An 18,012-nucleotide genomic window follows, 5' to 3' on the forward strand; every position below is an offset into this window, starting at 1 on the left:
GCCTCCTCGACCAGGGGCCCAATCACGTGTGTGGCCTTGGCAGCCAAAGACGGATCCTGACCGGCACGGTCCCTTGTGCCCTCAACTCAGCCCTTCGGGGAGACCACGGCCCTGCTGTGGGTTCGGCGCCTGGAGCCTCCTGGGACCTAACCCTAACCCTAACCGTACCCCGAACCGGGACCCTCCACCGCAACCTAAGCCTGCCTCGAACCCTAACCCTGCAAGTGAGCCGCCTTCGGGCATGGGCCCTCACTTCAGCCCTCGAGGGAGATCACGAGACTGGAGTCGATTCAGCCCTGGCGACGTCCCTGGGCCGAACCCTAACCCTAGCTAAGGCTCCCTCCCCATGGGGACCCAATGCCAACGTCTGACAACACCACGCGCCTGGGGTCCGGCAGCGGTGCAGGCTGACTCGGCATGGAACCTGGAAGCTCACCATGTGGTTTCCCCGCCTGGCTGCAGCTGAGCGAGAGGATTCCGGAGGCCTCCTCGAACGGGGGCCGATCGACGTCTGTGGCCCTGGCAGCCAAAGCCGGATCCTGACCGGCACCGTCCCTTGTGTCCTCAACTCAGCCCTTCGGGGAGACCACTGCCCTGCGGTGGGTTCGGCGCCCCGAACCTCCTGGGACCTAACCCTAACCCTAACCCTAACCCAACACCGAACGGGGACCCTCCACCGACACCTAAGCCGGCCTCGAACCCTAAGCCTGCACTTGAGCCGCCTTGCTTCATGGGCCCTCACTTCAGCCCTCGAGGGAGATCACGAGACCGGAGCCGCTTCGGCCCTGGCGTCGTCCCTGGACCGAACCCTAACCCTAGCTAAGGCTCTCTCCCCAAGAGGACCCAATGGCAACGTCGGACAACAACACGCGCCTGGCGTCCGGAAGAGGTGCATGCTGACTCGGCATGGAACCTGGAAGCTCACCATGCCGAATCCCAGGCCCGGCTGCAGCTGCCGAGAGGATTCCGGAGGCCTCCTCGAGCAGGGGCCCAATCACGTGTGTGGCCTTGGCAGCCAAAGACGGATCCTGACCTGCACGGTCCCTTGTGCCCTCAACTCAGCCCTTCGGGGAGACCACGGCCCTGCTGTGGGTTCGGCGCCTGGAGCCTCCTGGGACCTAACCCTAACCCTAACCGTACCCCGAACCGGGACCCTCCACCGCAACCTAAGCCTGCCTCGAACCCTAACCCTGCAAGTGAGACGCCTACGGGCATGGGCCCTCACTTCAGCCCTCGAGGGAGATCACGAGACTGGAGTCGATTCAGCCCTGGCGACGTCCCTGGGCCGAACCCTAACCCTAGCTAAGGCTCCCTCCCCATGGGGACCCAATGCCAACGTCTGACAACACCACGCGCCTGGGGTCCGGCAGCGGTGCAGGCTGACTCGGCATGGAACCTGGAAGCTCACCATGTGGTTTCCCCGCCTGGCTGCAGCTGAGCGAGAGGATTCCGGAGGCCTCCTCGAACGGGGGCCGATCGACGTCTGTGGCCCTGGCAGCCAAAGCCGGATCCTGACCGGCACCGTCCCTTGTGTCCTCAACTCAGCCCTTCGGGGAGACCACTGCCCTGCGGTGGGTTCGGCGCCCCGAGCCTCCTGGGACCTAACCCTAACCCTAACCCGACACCGAACGGGGACCCTCCACCGACACCTAAGCCGGCCTCGAACCCTAAGCCTGCACTTGAGCCGCCTTGCTGCATGGGCCCTCACTTCAGCCCTCGAGGGAGATCACGAGACCGGAGCCGCTTCGGCCCTGGCGATGTCCCTGGACCGAACCCTAACCCTAGCTAAGGCTCTCTCCCCAAGAGGACCCAATGGCAACGTCGGACAACACCACGCGCCTGGCGTCCGGAAGAGGTGCAGGCTGACTCGGCATGGAACCTGGAAGCTCACCATGCCGAATCCCAGGCCCGGCTGCAGCTGCCGAGAGGATTCCGGAGGCCTCCTCGACCAGGGGCCCAATCACGTGTGTGGCCTTGGCAGCCAAAGACGGATCCTGACCGGCACGGTCCCTTGTGCCCTCAACTCAGCCCTTCGGGGAGACCACGGCCCTGCTGTGGGTTCGGCGCCTGGAGCCTCCTGGGACCTAACCCTAACCCTAACCGTACCCCGAACCGGGACCCTCCACCGCAACCTAAGCCTGCCTCGAACCCTAACCCTGCAAGTGAGCCGCCTTCGGGCATGGGCCCTCACTTCAGCCCTCGAGGGAGATCACGAGACTGGAGTCGATTCAGCCCTGGCGACGTCCCTGGGCCGAACCCTAACCCTAGCTAAGGCTCCCTCCCCATGGGGACCCAATGCCAACGTCTGACAACACCACGCGCCTGGGGTCCGGCAGCGGTGCAGGCTGACTCGGCATGGAACCTGGAAGCTCACCATGTGGTTTCCCCGCCTGGCTGCAGCTGAGCGAGAGGATTCCGGAGGCCTCCTCGAACGGGGGCCGATCGACGTCTGTGGCCCTGGCAGCCAAAGCCGGATCCTGACCGGCACCGTCCCTTGTGTCCTCAACTCAGCCCTTCGGGGAGACCACTGCCCTGCGGTGAGTTCGGCGCCCCGAGCCTCCTGGGACCTAACCCTAACCCTAACCCTAACCCGACACCGAACGGGGACCCTCCACCGACACCTAAGCCGGCCTCGAACCCTAAGCCTGCACTTGAGCCGCCTTGCTGCATGGGCCCTCACTTCAGCCCTCGAGGGAGATCACGAGACCGGAGCCGCTTCGGCCCTGGCGACGTCGCTGGACCGAACCCTAACCCTAGCTAAGGCTCTCTCCCCAAGATGACCCAATGGCAACGTCGGACAACAACACGCGCCTGGCGTCCGGAAGAGGTGCAGGCTGACTCGGCATGGAACCTGGAAGCTCACCATGCCGAATCCCAGGCCCGGCTGCAGCTGCCGAGAGGATTCCGGAGGCCTCCTCGACCAGGGGCCCAATCACGTGTGTGGCCTTGGCAGCCAAAGACGGATCCTGACCGGCACGGTCCCTTGTGCCCTCAACTCAGCCCTTCGGGGAGACCACGGCCCTGCTGTGGGTTCGGCGCCTGGAGCCTCCTGGGACCTAACCCTAACCCTAACCGTACCCCGAACCGGGACCCTCCACCGCAACCTAAGCCTGCCTCGAACCCTAACCCTGCAAGTGAGCCGCCTTCGGGCATGGGCCCTCACTTCAGCCCTCGAGGGAGATCACGAGACTGGAGTCGATTCAGCCCTGGCGACGTCCCTGGGCCGAACCCTAACCCTAGCTAAGGCTCCCTCCCCATGGGGACCCAATGCCAACGTCTGACAACACCACGCGCCTGGGGTCCGGCAGCGGTGCAGGCTGACTCGGCATGGAACCTGGAAGCTCACCATGTGGTTTCCCCGCCTGGCTGCAGCTGAGCGAGAGGATTCCGGAGGCCTCCTCGAACGGGGGCCGATCGACGTCTGTGGCCCTGGCAGCCAAAGCCGGATCCTGACCGGCACCGTCCCTTGTGTCCTCAACTCAGCCCTTCGGGGAGACCACTGCCCTGCGGTGGGTTCGGCGCCCCGAGCCTCCTGGGACCTAACCCTAACCCTAACCCTAACCCGACACCGAACGGGGACCCTCCACCGACACCTAAGCCGGCCTCGAACCCTAAGCCTGCACTTGAGCCGCATTGCTGCATGGGCCCTCACTTCAGCCCTCGAGGGAGATCACGAGACCGGAGCCGCTTCGGCCCTGGCGTCGTCCCTGGACCGAACCCTAACCCTAGCTAAGGCTCTCTCCCCAAGAGGACCCAATGGCAACGTCGGACAACAACACGCGCCTGGCGTCCGGAAGAGGTGCATGCTGACTCGGCATGGAACCTGGAAGCTCACCATGCCGAATCCCAGGCCCGGCTGCAGCTGCCGAGAGGATTCCGGAGGCCTCCTCGACCAGGGGCCCAATCACGTGTGTGGCCTTGGCAGCCAAAGACGGATCCTGACCGGCACGGTCCCTTGTGCCCTCAACTCAGCCCTTCGGGGAGACCACGGCCCTGCTGTGGGTTCGGCGCCTGGAGCCTCCTGGGACCTAACCCTAACCCTAACCGTACCCCGAACCGGGACCCTCCACCGCAACCTAAGCCTGCCTCGAACCCTAACCCTGCAAGTGAGACGCCTACGGGCATGGGCCCTCACTTCAGCCCTCGAGGGAGATCACGAGACTGGAGTCGATTCAGCCCTGGCGACGTCCCTGGGCCGAACCCTAACCCTAGCTAAGGCTCCCTCCCCATGGGGACCCAATGCCAACGTCTGACAACACCACGCGCCTGGGGTCCGGCAGCGGTGCAGGCTGACTCGGCATGGAACCTGGAAGCTCACCATGTGGTTTCCCCGCCTGGCTGCAGCTGAGCGAGTGGATTCCGGAGGCCTCCTCGAACGGGGGCCGATCGACGTCTGTGGCCCTGGCAGCCAAAGCCGGATCCTGACCGGCACCGTCCCTTGTGTCCTCAACTCAGCCCTTCGGGGAGACCACTGCCCTGCGGTGGGTTCGGCGCCCCGAGCCTCCTGGGACCTAACCCTAACCCTAACCCGACACCGAACGGGGACCCTCCACCGACACCTAAGCCGGCCTCGAACCCTAAGCCTGCACTTGAGCCGCCTTGCTGCATGGGCCCTCACTTCAGCCCTCGAGGGAGATCACGAGACCGGAGCCGCTTCGGCCCTGGCGACGTCCCTGGACCGAACCCTAACCCTAGCTAAGGCTCTCTCCCCAAGAAGACCCAATGGCAACGTCGGACAACACCACGCGCCTGGCGTCCGGAAGAGGTGCAGGCTGACTCGGCATGGAACCTGGAAGCTCACCATGCCGAATGCCAGGCCCGGCTGCAGCTGCCGAGAGGATTCTGGAGGCCTCCTCGACCAGGGGCCCAATCACGTGTGTGGCCTTGGCAGCCAAAGACGGATCCTGACCGGCACGGTCCCTTGTGCCCTCAACTCAGCCCTTCGGGGAGACCACGGCCCTGCTGTGGGTTCGGCGCCTGGAGCCTCCTGGGACCTAACCCTAACCCTAACCGTACCCCGAACCGGGACCCTCCACCGCAACCTAAGCCTGCCTAGAACCCTAACCCTGCAAGTGAGCCGCCTTCGGGCATGGGCCCTCACTTCAGCCCTCGAGGGAGATCACGAGACTGGAGTCGATTCAGCCCTGGCGACGTCCCTGGGCCGAACCCTAACCCTAGCTAAGGCTCCCTCCCCATGGGGACCCAATGCCAACGTCTGACAACACCACGCGCCTGGGGTCCGGCAGCGGTGCAGGCTGACTCGGCATGGAACCTGGAAGCTCACCATGTGGTTTCCCCGCCTGGCTGCAGCTGAGCGAGTGGATTCCGGAGGCCTCCTCGAACGGGGGCCGATCGACGTCTGTGGCCCTGGCAGCCAAAGCCGGATCCTGACCGGCACCGTCCCTTGTGTCCTCAACTCAGCCCTTCGGGGAGACCACTGCCCTGCGGTGGGTTCGGCGCCCGGAGCCTCCTGGGACCTAAGCCTAACCCTAACCCGACACCGAACGGGGACCCTCCACCGACACCTAAGCCGGCCTCGAACCCTAAGCCTGCACTTGAGCCGCCTTGCTGCATGGGCCCTCACTTCAGCCCTCGAGGGAGATCACGAGACCGGAGCCGCTTCGGCCCTGGCGACGTCCCTGGACCGAACCCTAACCCTAGCTAAGGCTCTCTCCCAAGAGGACCCAATGGCAACGTCGGACAACACCACGCGCCTGGCGTCCGGAAGAGGTGCAGGCTGACTCGGCATGGAACCTGGAAGCTCACCATGCCGAATCCCAGGCCCGGCTGCAGCTGCCGAGAGGATTCCGGAGGCCTCCTCGAGCAGGGGCCCAATCACGTGTGTGGCCTTGGCAGCCAAAGACGGATCCTGACCGGCACGGTCCCTTGTGCCCTCAACTCAGCCCTTCGGGGAGACCACGGCCCTGCTGTGGGTTCGGCGCCTGGAGCCTCCTGGGACCTAACCCTAACCCTAACCGTACCCCGAACCGGGACCCTCCACCGCAACCTAAGCCTGCCTAGAACCCTAACCCTGCAAGTGAGCCGCCTTCGGGCATGGGCCCTCACTTCAGCCCTCGAGGGAGATCACGAGACTGGAGTCGATTCAGCCCTGGCGACGTCCCTGGGCCGAACCCTAACCCTAGCTAAGGCTCCCTCCCCATGGGGACCCAATGCCAACGTCTGACAACACCACGCGCCTGGGGTCCGGCAGCGGTGCAGGCTGACTCGGCATGGAACCTGGAAGCTCACCATGTGGTTTCCCCGCCTGGCTGCAGCTGAGCGAGTGGATTCCGGAGGCCTCCTCGAACGGGGGCCGATCGACGTCTGTGGCCCTGGCAGCCAAAGCCGGATCCTGACCGGCACTGTCACTTGTGTCCTCAACTCAGCCCTTCGGGGAGACCACTGCCCTGCGGTGGGTTCGGCGCCCGGAGCCTCCTGGGACCTAAGCCTAACCCTAACCCGACACCGAACGGGGACCCTCCACCGACACCTAAGCCGGCCTCGAACCCTAAGCCTGCACTTGAGCCGCCTTGCTGCATGGGCCCTCACTTCAGCCCTCGAGGGAGATCACGAGACCGGAGCCGCTTCGGCCCTGGCGACGTCCCTGGACCGAACCCTAACCCTAGCTAAGGCTCTCTCCCAAGAGGACCCAATGGCAACGTCGGACAACACCACGCGCCTGGCGTCCGGAAGAGGTGCAGGCTGACTCGGCATGGAACCTGGAAGCTCACCATGCCGAATCCCAGGCCCGGCTGCAGCTGCCGAGAGGATTCCGGAGGCCTCCTCGACCAGGGGCCCAATCACGTGTGTGGCCTTGGCAGCCAAAGACGGATCCTGACCGGCACGGTCCCTTGTGCCCTCAACTCAGCCCTTCGGGGAGACCACGGCCCTGCTGTGGGTTCGGCGCCTGGAGCCTCCTGGGACCTAACCCTAACCCTAACCGTACCCCGAACCGGGACCCTCCACCGCAACCTAAGCCTGCCTCGAACCCTAACCCTGCAAGTGAGCCCCCTTCGGGCATGGGCCCTCACTTCAGCCCTCGAGGGAGATCACGAGACTGGAGTCGATTCAGCCCTGGCGACGTCCCTGGGCCGAACCCTAACCCTAGCTAAGGCTCCCTCCCCATGGGGACCCAATGCCAACGTCTGACAACACCACGCGCCTGGGGTCCGGCAGCGGTGCAGGCTGACTCGGCATGGAACCTGGAAGCTCACCATGTGGTTTCCCCGCCTGGCTGCAGCTGAGCGAGTGGATTCCGGAGGCCTCCTCGAACGGGGGCCGATCGACGTCTGTGGCCCTGGCAGCCAAAGCCGGATCCTGACCGGCACCGTCCCTTGTGTCCTCAACTCAGCCCTTCGGGGAGACCACTGCCCTGCGGTGGGTTCGGCGCCCGGAGCCTCCTGGGACCTAAGCCTAACCCTAACCCGACACCGAACGGGGACCCTCCACCGACACCTAAGCCGGCCTCGAACCCTAAGCCTGCACTTGAGCCGCCTTGCTGCATGGGCCCTCACTTCAGCCCTCGAGGGAGATCACGAGACCGGAGCCGCTTCGGCCCTGGCGACGTCCCTGGACCGAACCCTAACCCTAGCTAAGGCTCTCTCCCCAAGAGGACCCAATGGCAACGTCGGACAACACCACGCGCCTGGCGTCCGGAAGAGGTGCAGGCTGACTCGGCATGGAACCTGGAAGCTCACCATGCCGAATCCCAGGCCCGGCTGCAGCTGCCGAGAGGATTCCGGAGGCCTCCTCGAGCAGGGGCCCAATCACGTGTGTGGCCTTGGCAGCCAAAGACGGATCCTGACCGGCACGGTCCCTTGTGCCCTCAACTCAGCCCTTCGGGGAGACCACGGCCCTGCTGTGGGTTCGGCGCCTGGAGCCTCCTGGGACCTAACCCTAACCCTAACCGTACCCCGAACCGGGACCCTCCACCGCAACCTAAGCCTGCCTCGAACCCTAACCCTGCAAGTGAGCCGCCTTCGGGCATGGGCCCTCACTTCAGCCCTCGAGGGAGATCACGAGACTGGAGTCGATTCAGCCCTGGCGACGTCCCTGGGCCGAACCCTAACCCTAGCTAAGGCTCCCTCCCCATGGGGACCCAATGCCAACGTCTGACAACACCACGCGCCTGGGGTCCGGCAGCGGTGCAGGCTGACTCGGCATGGAACCTGGAAGCTCACCATGTGGTTTCCCCGCCTGGCTGCAGCTGAGCGAGAGGATTCCGGAGGCCTCCTCGAACGGGGGCCGATCGACGTCTGTGGCCCTGGCAGCCAAAGCCGGATCCTGACCGGCACCGACCCTTGTGTCCTCAACTCAGCCCTTCGGGGAGACCACTGCCCTGCGGTGGGTTCGGCGCCCCGAGCCTCCTGGGACCTAGCCCTAACCCTAACCCTAACCCGACACCGAACGGGGACCCTCCACCGACACCTAAGCCGGCCTCGAACCCTAAGCCTGCACTTGAGCCGCCTTGCTGCATGGGCCCTCACTTCAGCCCTCGAGGGAGATCACGAGACCGGAGCCGCTTCGGCCCTGGCGACGTCCCTGGACCGAACCCTAACCCTAGCTAAGGCTCTCTCCCCAAGAGGACCCAATGGCAACGTCGGACAACACCACGCGCCTGGCGTCCGGAAGAGGTGCAGGCTGACTCGGCATGGAACCTGGAAGCTCACCATGCCGAATCCCAGGCCCGGCTGCAGCTGCCGAGAGGATTCCGGAGGCCTCCTCGACCAGGGGCCCAATCACGTGTGTGGCCTTGGCAGCCAAAGACGGATCCTGACCGGCACGGTCCCTTGTGCCCTCAACTCAGCCCTTCGGGGAGACCACGGCCCTGCTGTGGGTTCGGCGCCTGGAGCCTCCTGGGACCTAACCCTAACCCTAACCGTACCCCGAACCGGGACCCTCCACCGCAACCTAAGCCTGCCTCGAACCCTAACCCTGCAAGTGAGCCGCCTTCGGGCATGGGCCCTCACTTCAGCCCTCGAGGGAGATCACGAGACTGGAGTCGATTCAGCCCTGGCGACGTCCCTGGGCCGAACCCTAACCCTAGCTAAGGCTCCCTCCACATGGGGACCCAATGCCAACGTCTGACAACACCACGCGCCTGGGGTCCGGCAGCGGTGCAGGCTGACTCGGCATGGAACCTGGAAGCTCACCATGTGGTTTCCCCGCCTGGCTGCAGCTGAGCGAGAGGATTCCGGAGGCCTCCTCGAACGGGGGCCGATCGACGTCTGTGGCCCTGGCAGCCAAAGCCGGATCCTGACCGGCACCGTCCCGTGTGTCCTCAACTCAGCCCTTCGGGGAGACCACTGCCCTGCGGTGGGTTCGGCGCCCCGAGCCTCCTGGGACCTAACCCTAACCCTAACCCGACACCGAACGGGGACCCTCCACCGACACCTAAGCCGGCCTCGAACCCTAAGCCTGCACTTGAGCCGACTTGCTGCATGGGCCCTCACTTCAGCCCTCGAGGGAGATCACGAGACCGGAGCCGCTTCGGCCCTAGCGACGTCCCTGGACCGAACCCTAACCCTAGCTAAGGCTCTCTCCCCAAGAGGACCCAATGGCAACGTCGGACAACACCACGCGCCTGGCGTCCGGAAGAGGTGCAGGCTGACTCGGCATGGAACCTGGAAGCTCACCATGCCGAATCCCAGGCCCGGCTGCAGCTGCCGAGAGGATTCCGGAGGCCTCCTCGACCAGGGGCCCAATCACGTGTGTGGCCTTGGCAGCCAAAGACGGATCCTGACCGGCACGGTCCCTTGTGCCCTCAACTCAGCCCTTCGGGGAGACCACGGCCCTGCTGTGGGTTCGGCGCCTGGAGCCTCCTGGGACCTAACCCTAACCCTAACCGTACCCCGAACCGGGACCCTCCACCGCAACCTAAGCCTGCCTCGAACCCTAACCCTGCAAGTGAGCCGCCTTCGGGCATGGGCCCTCACTTCAGCCCTCGAGGGAGATCACGAGACTGGAGTCGATTCAGCCCTGGCGACGTCCCTGGGCCGAACCCTAACCCTAGCTAAGGCTCCCTCCCCATGGGGACCCAATGCCAACGTCTGACAACACCACGCGCCTGGGGTCCGGCAGCGGTGCAGGCTGACTCGGCATGGAACCTGGAAGCTCACCATGTGGTTTCCCCGCCTGGCTGCAGCTGAGCGAGTGGATTCCGGAGGCCTCCTCGAACGGGGGCCGATCGACGTCTGTGGCCCTGGCAGCCAAAGCCGGATCCTGACCGGCACCGTCCCTTGTGTCCTCAACTCAGCCCTTCGGGGAGACCACTGCCCTGCGGTGGGTTCGGCGCCCGGAGCCTCCTGGGACCTAAGCCTAACCCTAACCCGACACCGAACGGGGACCCTCCACCGACACCTAAGCCGGCCTCGAACCCTAAGCCTGCACTTGAGCCGCCTTGCTGCATGGGCCCTCACTTCAGCCCTCGAGGGAGATCACGAGACCGGAGCCGCTTCGGCCCTGGCGACGTCCCTGGACCGAACCCTAACCCTAGCTAAGGCTCTCTCCCCAAGAGGACCCAATGGCAACGTCGGACAACACCACGCGCCTGGAGTCCGGAAGAGGTGCAGGCTGACTCGGCATGGAACCTGGAAGCTCACCATGCCGAATCCCAGGCCCGGCTGCAGCTGCCGAGAGGATTCCGGAGGCCTCCTCGACCAGGGGCCCAATCACGTGTGTGGCCTTGGCAGCCAAAGACGGATCCTGACCGGCACGGTCCCTTGTGCCCTCAACTCAGCCCATCGGGGAGACCACGGCCCTGCTGTGGGTTCGGCGCCTGGAGCCTCCTGGGACCTAACCCTAACCCTAACCGTACCCCGAACCGGGACCCTCCACCGCAACCTAAGCCTGCCTCGAACCCTAACCCTGCAAGTGAGCCGCCTTCGGGCATGGGCCCTCACTTCAGCCCTCGAGGGAGATCACGAGACTGGAGTCGATTCAGCCCTGGCGACGTCCCTGGGCCGAACCCTAACCCTAGCTAAGGCTCCCTCCCCATGGGGACCCAATGCCAACGTCTGACAACACCACGCGCCTGGGGTCCGGCAGCGGTGCAGGCTGACTCGGCATGGAACCTGGAAGCTCACCATGTGGTTTCCCCGCCTGGCTGCAGCTGAGCGAGAGGATTCCGGAGGCCTCCTCGAACGGGGGCCGATCGACGTCTGTGGCCCTGGCAGCCAAAGCCGGATCCTGACCGGCACCGTCCCTTGTGTCCTCAACTCAGCCCTTCGGGGAGACCACTGCCCTGCGGTGGGTTCGGCGCCCCGAGCCTCCTGGGACCTAACCCTAACCCTAACCCGACACCGAACGGGGACCCTCCACCGACACCTAAGCCGGCCTCGAACCCTAAGCCTGCACTTGAGCCGCCTTGCTGCATGGGCCCTCACTTCAGCCCTCGAGGGAGATCACGAGACCGGAGCCGCTTCGGCCCTGGCGACGTCCCTGGACCGAACCCTAACCCTAGCTAAGGCTCTCTCCCCAAGAGGACCCAATGGCAACGTCGGACAACACCACGCGCCTGGCGTCCGGAAGAGGTGCAGGCTGACTCGGCATGGAACCTGGAAGCTCACCATGCCGAATCCCAGGCCCAGCTGCAGCTGCCGAGAGGATTCCGGAGGCCTCCTCGAGCAGGGGCCCAATCACGTGTGTGGCCTTGGCAGCCAAAGACGGATCCTGACCGGCACGGTCCCTTGTGCCCTCAACTCAGCCCTTCGGGGAGACCACGGCCCTGCTGTGGGTTCGGCGCCTGGAGCCTCCTGGGACCTAACCCTAACCCTAACCGTACCCCGAACCGGGACCCTCCACCGCAACCTAAGCCTGCCTCGAACCCTAACCCTGCAAGTGAGCCGCCTTCGGGCATGGGCCCTCACTTCAGCCCTCGAGGGAGATCACGAGACTGGAGTCGATTCAGCCCTGGCGACGTCCCTGGGCCGAACCCTAACCCTAGCTAAGGCTCCCTCCCCATGGGGACCCAATGCCAACGTCTGACAACACCACGCGCCTGGGGTCCGGCAGCGGTGCAGGCTGACTCGGCATGGAACCTGGAAGCTCACCATGTGGTTTCCCCGCCTGGCTGCAGCTGAGCGAGAGGATTCCGGAGGCCTCCTCGAACGGGGGCCGATCGACGTCTGTGGCCCTGGCAGCCAAAGCCGGATCCTGACCGGCACCGTCCCTTGTGTCCTCAACTCAGCCCTTCGGGGAGACCACTGCCCTGCGGTGGGTTCGGCGCCCCGAGCCTCCTGGGACCTAACCCTAACCCTAACCCGACACCGAACGGGGACCCTCCACCGACACCTAAGCCGGCCTCGAACCCTAAGCCTGCACTTGAGCCGCCTTGCTGCATGGGCCCTCACTTCAGCCCTCGAGGGAGATCACGAGACCGGAGCCGCTTCGGCCCTGGCGACGTCCCTGGACCGAACCCTAACCCTAGCTAAGGCTCTCTCCCCAAGAGGACCCAATGGCAACGTCGGACAACACCACGCGCCTGGCGTCCGGAAGAGGTGCAGGCTGACTCGGCATGGAACCTGGAAGCTCACCATGCCGAATCCCAGGCCCGGCTGCAGCTGCCGAGAGGATTCCGGAGGCCTCCTCGAGCAGGGGCCCAATCACGTGTGTGGCCTTGGCAGCCAAAGACGGATCCTGACCGGCACGGTCCCTTGTGCCCTCAACTCAGCCCTTCGGGGAGACCACGGCCCTGCTGTGGGTTCGGCGCCTGGAGCCTCCTGGGACCTAACCCTAACCCTAACCGTACCCCGAACCGGGACCCTCCACCGCAACCTAAGCCTGCCTCGAACCCTAACCCTGCAAGTGAGCCGCCTTCGGGCATGGGCCCTCACTTCAGCCCTCGAGGGAGATCACGAGACTGGAGTCGATTCAGCCCTGGCGACGTCCCTGGGCCGAACCCTAACCCTAGCTAAGGCTCCCTCCCCATGGGGACCCAATGCCAACGTCTGACAACACCACGCGCCTGGGGTCCGGCAGCGGTGCAGGCTGACTCGGCATGGAACCTGGAAGCTCACCATGTGGTTTCCCCGCCTGGCTGCAGCTGAGCGAGTGGATTCCGGAGGCCTCCTCGAACGGGGGCCGATCGACGTCTGTGGCCCTGGCAGCCAAAGCCGGATCCTGACCGGCACCGTCCCTTGTGTCCTCAACTCAGCCCTTCGGGGAGACCACTGCCCTGCGGTGGGCTCGGCGCCCCGAGCCTCCTGGGACCTAACCCTAACCCTAACCCGACACCGAACGGGGACCCTCCACCGACACCTAAGCCGGCCTCGAACCCTAAGCCTGCACTTGAGCCGCCTTGCTGCATGGGCCCTCACTTCAGCCCTCGAGGGAGATCACGAGACCGGAGCCGCTTCGGCCCTGGCGACGTCCCTGGACCGAACCCTAACCCTAGCTAAGGCTCTCTCCCCAAGAGGACCCAATGGCAACGTCGGACAACACCACGCGCCTGGCGTCCGGAAGAGGTGCAGGCTGACTCGGCATGGAACCTGGAAGCTCACCATGCCGAATCCCAGGCCCGGCTGCAGCTGCCGAGAGGATTCCGGAGGCCTCCTCGAGCAGGGGCCCAATCACGTGTGTGGCCTTGGCAGCCAAAGACGGATCCTGACCGGCACGGTCCCTTGTGCCCTCAACTCAGCCCTTCGGGGAGACCACGGCCCTGCTGTGGGTTCGGCGCCTGGAGCCTCCTGGGACCTAACCCTAACCCTAACCGTACCCCGAACCGGGACCCTCCACCGCAACCTAAGCCTGCCTCGAACCCTAACCCTGCAAGTGAGCCGCCTTCGGGCATGGGCCCTCACTTCAGCCCTCGAGGGAGATCACGAGACTGGAGTCGATTCAGCCCTGGCGACGTCCCTGGGCCGAACCCTAACCCTAGCTAAGGCTCCCTCCCCATGGGGACCCAATGCCAACGTCTGACAACACCACGCGCCTGGGGTCCGGCAGCGGTGCAGGCTGACTCGGCATGGAACCTGGAAGCTCACCATGTGGTTTCCCCGCCTGGCTGCAGCTGAGCGAGAGGATTCCGGAGGCCTCCTCGAACGGGGGCCGATCGACGTCTGTGGCCCTGGCAGCCAAAGCCGGATCCTGACCGGCACCGTCCCTTGTGTCCTCAACTCAGCCCTTCGGGGAGACCACTGCCCTGCGGTGGGTTCGGCGCCCCGAGCCTCCTGGGACCTAACCCTAACCCTAACCCTAACCCGACACCGAACGGGGACCCTCCACCGACACCTAAGCCGGCCTCGAACCCTAAGCCTGCACTTGAGCCGCCTTGCTGCATGGGCCCTCACTTCAGCCCTCGAGGGAGATCACGAGACCGGAGCCGCTTCGGCCCTGGCGACGTCCCTGGACCGAACCCTAACCCTAGCTAAGGCTCTCTCCCCAAGAGGACCCAATGGCAACGTCGGACAACACCACGCGCCTGGCGTCCGGAAGAGGTGCAGGCTGACTCGGCATGGAACCTGGAAGCTCACCATGCCGAATCCCAGGCCCGGCTGCAGCTGCCGAGAGGATTCCGGAGGCCTCCTCGAGCAGGGGCCCAATCACGTGTGTGGCCTTGGCAGCCAAAGACGGATCCTGACCGGCACGGTCCCTTGTGCCCTCAACTCAGCCCTTCGGGGAGACCACGGCCCTGCTGTGGGTTCGGCGCCTGGAGCCTCCTGGGACCTAACCCTAACCCTAACCGTACCCCGAACCGGGACCCTCCACCGCAACCTAAGCCTGCCTAGAACCCTAACCCTGCAAGTGAGCCGCCTTCGGGCATGGGCCCTCACTTCAGCCCTCGAGGGAGATCACGAGACTGGAGTCGATTCAGCCCTGGCGACGTCCCTGGGCCGAACCCTAACCCTAGCTAAGGCTCCCTCCCCATGGGGACCCAATGCCAACGTCTGACAACACCACGCGCCTGGGGTCCGGCAGCGGTGCAGGCTGACTCGGCATGGAACCTGGAAGCTCACCATGTGGTTTCCCCGCCTGGCTGCAGCTGAGCGAGAGGATTCCGGAGGCCTCCTCGAACGGGGGCCGATCGACGTCTGTGGCCCTGGCAGCCAAAGCCGGATCCTGACCGGCACCGTCCCTTGTGTCCTCAACTCAGCCCTTCGGGGAGACCACTGCCCTGCGGTGGGTTCGGCGCCCCGAGCCTCCTGGGACCTAACCCTAACCCTAACCCGACACCGAATGGGGACCCTCCACCGACACCTAAGCCGGCCTCGAACCCTAAGCCTGCACTTGAGCCGCCTTGCTGCATGGGCCCTCACTTCAGCCCTCGAGGGAGATCACGAGACCGGAGCCGCTTCGGCCCTGGCGACGTCCCTGGACCGAACCCTAACCCTAGCTAAGGCTCTCTCCCCAAGAGGACCCAATGGCAACGTCGGACAACACCACGCGCCTGGCGTCCGGAAGAGGTGCAGGCTGACTCGGCATGGAACCTGGAAGCTCACCATGCCGAATCCCAGGCCCGGCTGCAGCTGCCGAGAGGATTCCGGAGGCCTCCTCGAGCAGGGGCCCAATCACGTGTGTGGCCTTGGCAGCCAAAGACGGATCCTGACCGGCACGGTCCCTTGTGCCCTCAACTCAGCCCTTCGGGGAGACCACGGCCCTGCTGTGGGTTCGGCGCCTGGAGCCTCCTGGGACCTAACCCTAACCCTAACCGTACCCCGAACCGGGACCCTCCACCGCAACCGAAGCCTGCCTCGAACCCTAACCCTGCAAGTGAGCCGCCTTCGGGCATGGGCCCTCACTTCAGCCCTCGAGGGAGATCACGAGACTGGAGTCGATTCAGCCCTGGCGACGTCCCTGGGCCGAACCCTAACCCTAGCTAAGGCTCCCTCCCCATGGGGACCCAATGCCAACGTCTGACAACACCACGCGCCTGGGGTCCGGCAGCGGTGCAGGCTGACTCGGCATGGAACCTGGAAGCTCACCATGTGGTTTCCCCGCCTGGCTGCAGCTGAGCGAGTGGATTCCGGAGGCCTCCTCGAACGGGGGCCGATCGACGTCTGTGGCCCTGGCAGCCAAAGCCGGATCCTGACCGGCACCGTCCCTTGTGTCCTCAACTCAGCCCTTCGGGGAGACCACTGCCCTGCGGTGGGTTCGGCGCCCCGAGCCTCCTGGGACCTAAGCCTAACCCTAACCCGACACCGAACGGGGACCCTCCACCGACACCTAAGCCGGCCTCGAACCCTAAGCCTGCACTTGAGCCGCCTTGCTGCATGGGCCCTCACTTCAGCCCTCGAGGGAGATCACGAGACCGGAGCCGCTTCGGCCCTGGCGACGTCCCTGGACCGAACCCTAACCCTAGCTAAGGCTCTCTCCCCAAGAGGACCCAATGGCAACGTCGGACAACACCACGCGCCTGGCGTCCGGAAGAGGTGCAGGCTGACTCGGCATGGAACCTGGAAGCTCACCATGCCGAATCCCAGGCCCGGCTGCAGCTGCCGAGAGGATTCCGGAGGCCTCCTCGAGCAGGGGCCCAATCACGTGTGTGGCCTTGGCAGCCAAAGACGGATCCTGACCGGCACGGTCCCTTGTGCCCTCAACTCAGCCCTTCGGGGAGACCACGGCCCTGCTGTGGGTTCGGCGCCTGGAGCCTCCTGGGACCTAACCCTAACCCTAACCGTACCCCGAACCGGGACCCTCCACCGCAACCTAAGCCTGCCTAGAACCCTAACCCTGCAAGTGAGCCGCCTTCGGGCATGGGCCCTCACTTCAGCCCTCGAGGGAGATCACGAGACTGGAGTCGATTCAGCCCTGGCGACGTCCCTGGGCCGAACCCTAACCCTAGCTAAGGCTCCCTCCCCATGGGGACCCAATGCCAACGTCTGACAACACCACGCGCCTGGGGTCCGGCAGCGGTGCAGGCTGACTCGGCATGGAACCTGGAAGCTCACCATGTGGTTTCCCCGCCTGGCTGCAGCTGAGCGAGAGGATTCCGGAGGCCTCCTCGAACGGGGGCCGATCGACGTCTGTGGCCCTGGCAGCCAAAGCCGGATCCTGACCGGCACCGTCCCTTGTGTCCTCAACTCAGCCCTTCGGGGAGACCACTGCCCTGCGGTGGGTTCGGCGCCCCGAGCCTCCTGGGACCTAACCCTAACCCTAACCCGACACCGAACGGGGACCCTCCACCGACACCTAAGCCGGCCTCGAACCCTAAGCCTGCACTTGAGCCGCCTTGCTGCATGGGCCCTCACTTCAGCCCTCGAGGGAGATCACGAGACCGGAGCCGCTTCGGCCCTGGCGACGTCCCTGGACCGAACCCTAACCCTAGCTAAGGCTCTCTCCCCAAGAGGACCCAATGGCAACGTCGGACAACACCACGCGCCTGGCGTCCGGAAGAGGTGCAGGCTGACTCGGCATGGAACCTGGAAGCTCACCATGCCGAATCCCAGGCCCGGCTGCAGCTGCCGAGAGGATTCCGGAGGCCTCCTCGAGCAGGGGCCCAATCACGTGTGTGGCCTTGGCAGCCAAAGACGGATCCTGACCGGCACGGTCCCTTGTGCCCTCAACTCAGCCCTTCGGGGAGACCACGGCCCTGCTGTGGGTTCGGCGCCTGGAGCCTCCTGGGACCTAACCCTAACCCTAACCGTACCCCGAACCGGGACCCTCCACCGCAACCTAAGCCTGCCTCGAACCCTAACCCTGCAAGTGAGCCGCCTTCGGGCATGGGCCCTCACTTCAGCCCTCGAGGGAGATCACGAGACTGGAGTCGATTCAGCCCTGGCGACGTCCCTGGGCCGAACCCTAACCCTAGCTAAGGCTCCCTCCCCATGGGGACCCAATGCCAACGTCTGACAACACCACGCGCCTGGGGTCCGGCAGCGGTGCAGGCTGACTCGGCATGGAACCTGGAAGCTCACCATGTGGTTTCCCCGCCTGGCTGCAGCTGAGCGAGAGGATTCCGGAGGCCTCCTCGAACGGGGGCCGATCGACGTCTGTGGCCCTGGCAGCCAAAGCCAGATCCTGACCGGCACCGTCCCTTGTGTCCTCAACTCAGCCCTTCGGGGAGACCACTGCCCT

Source organism: Panthera onca, chromosome B1, assembly GCF_046562875.1.
Source record: "Panthera onca isolate mPanOnc1 chromosome B1, mPanOnc1 haplotype 2, whole genome shotgun sequence".
NCBI lineage: Eukaryota > Metazoa > Chordata > Mammalia > Carnivora > Felidae > Panthera > Panthera onca.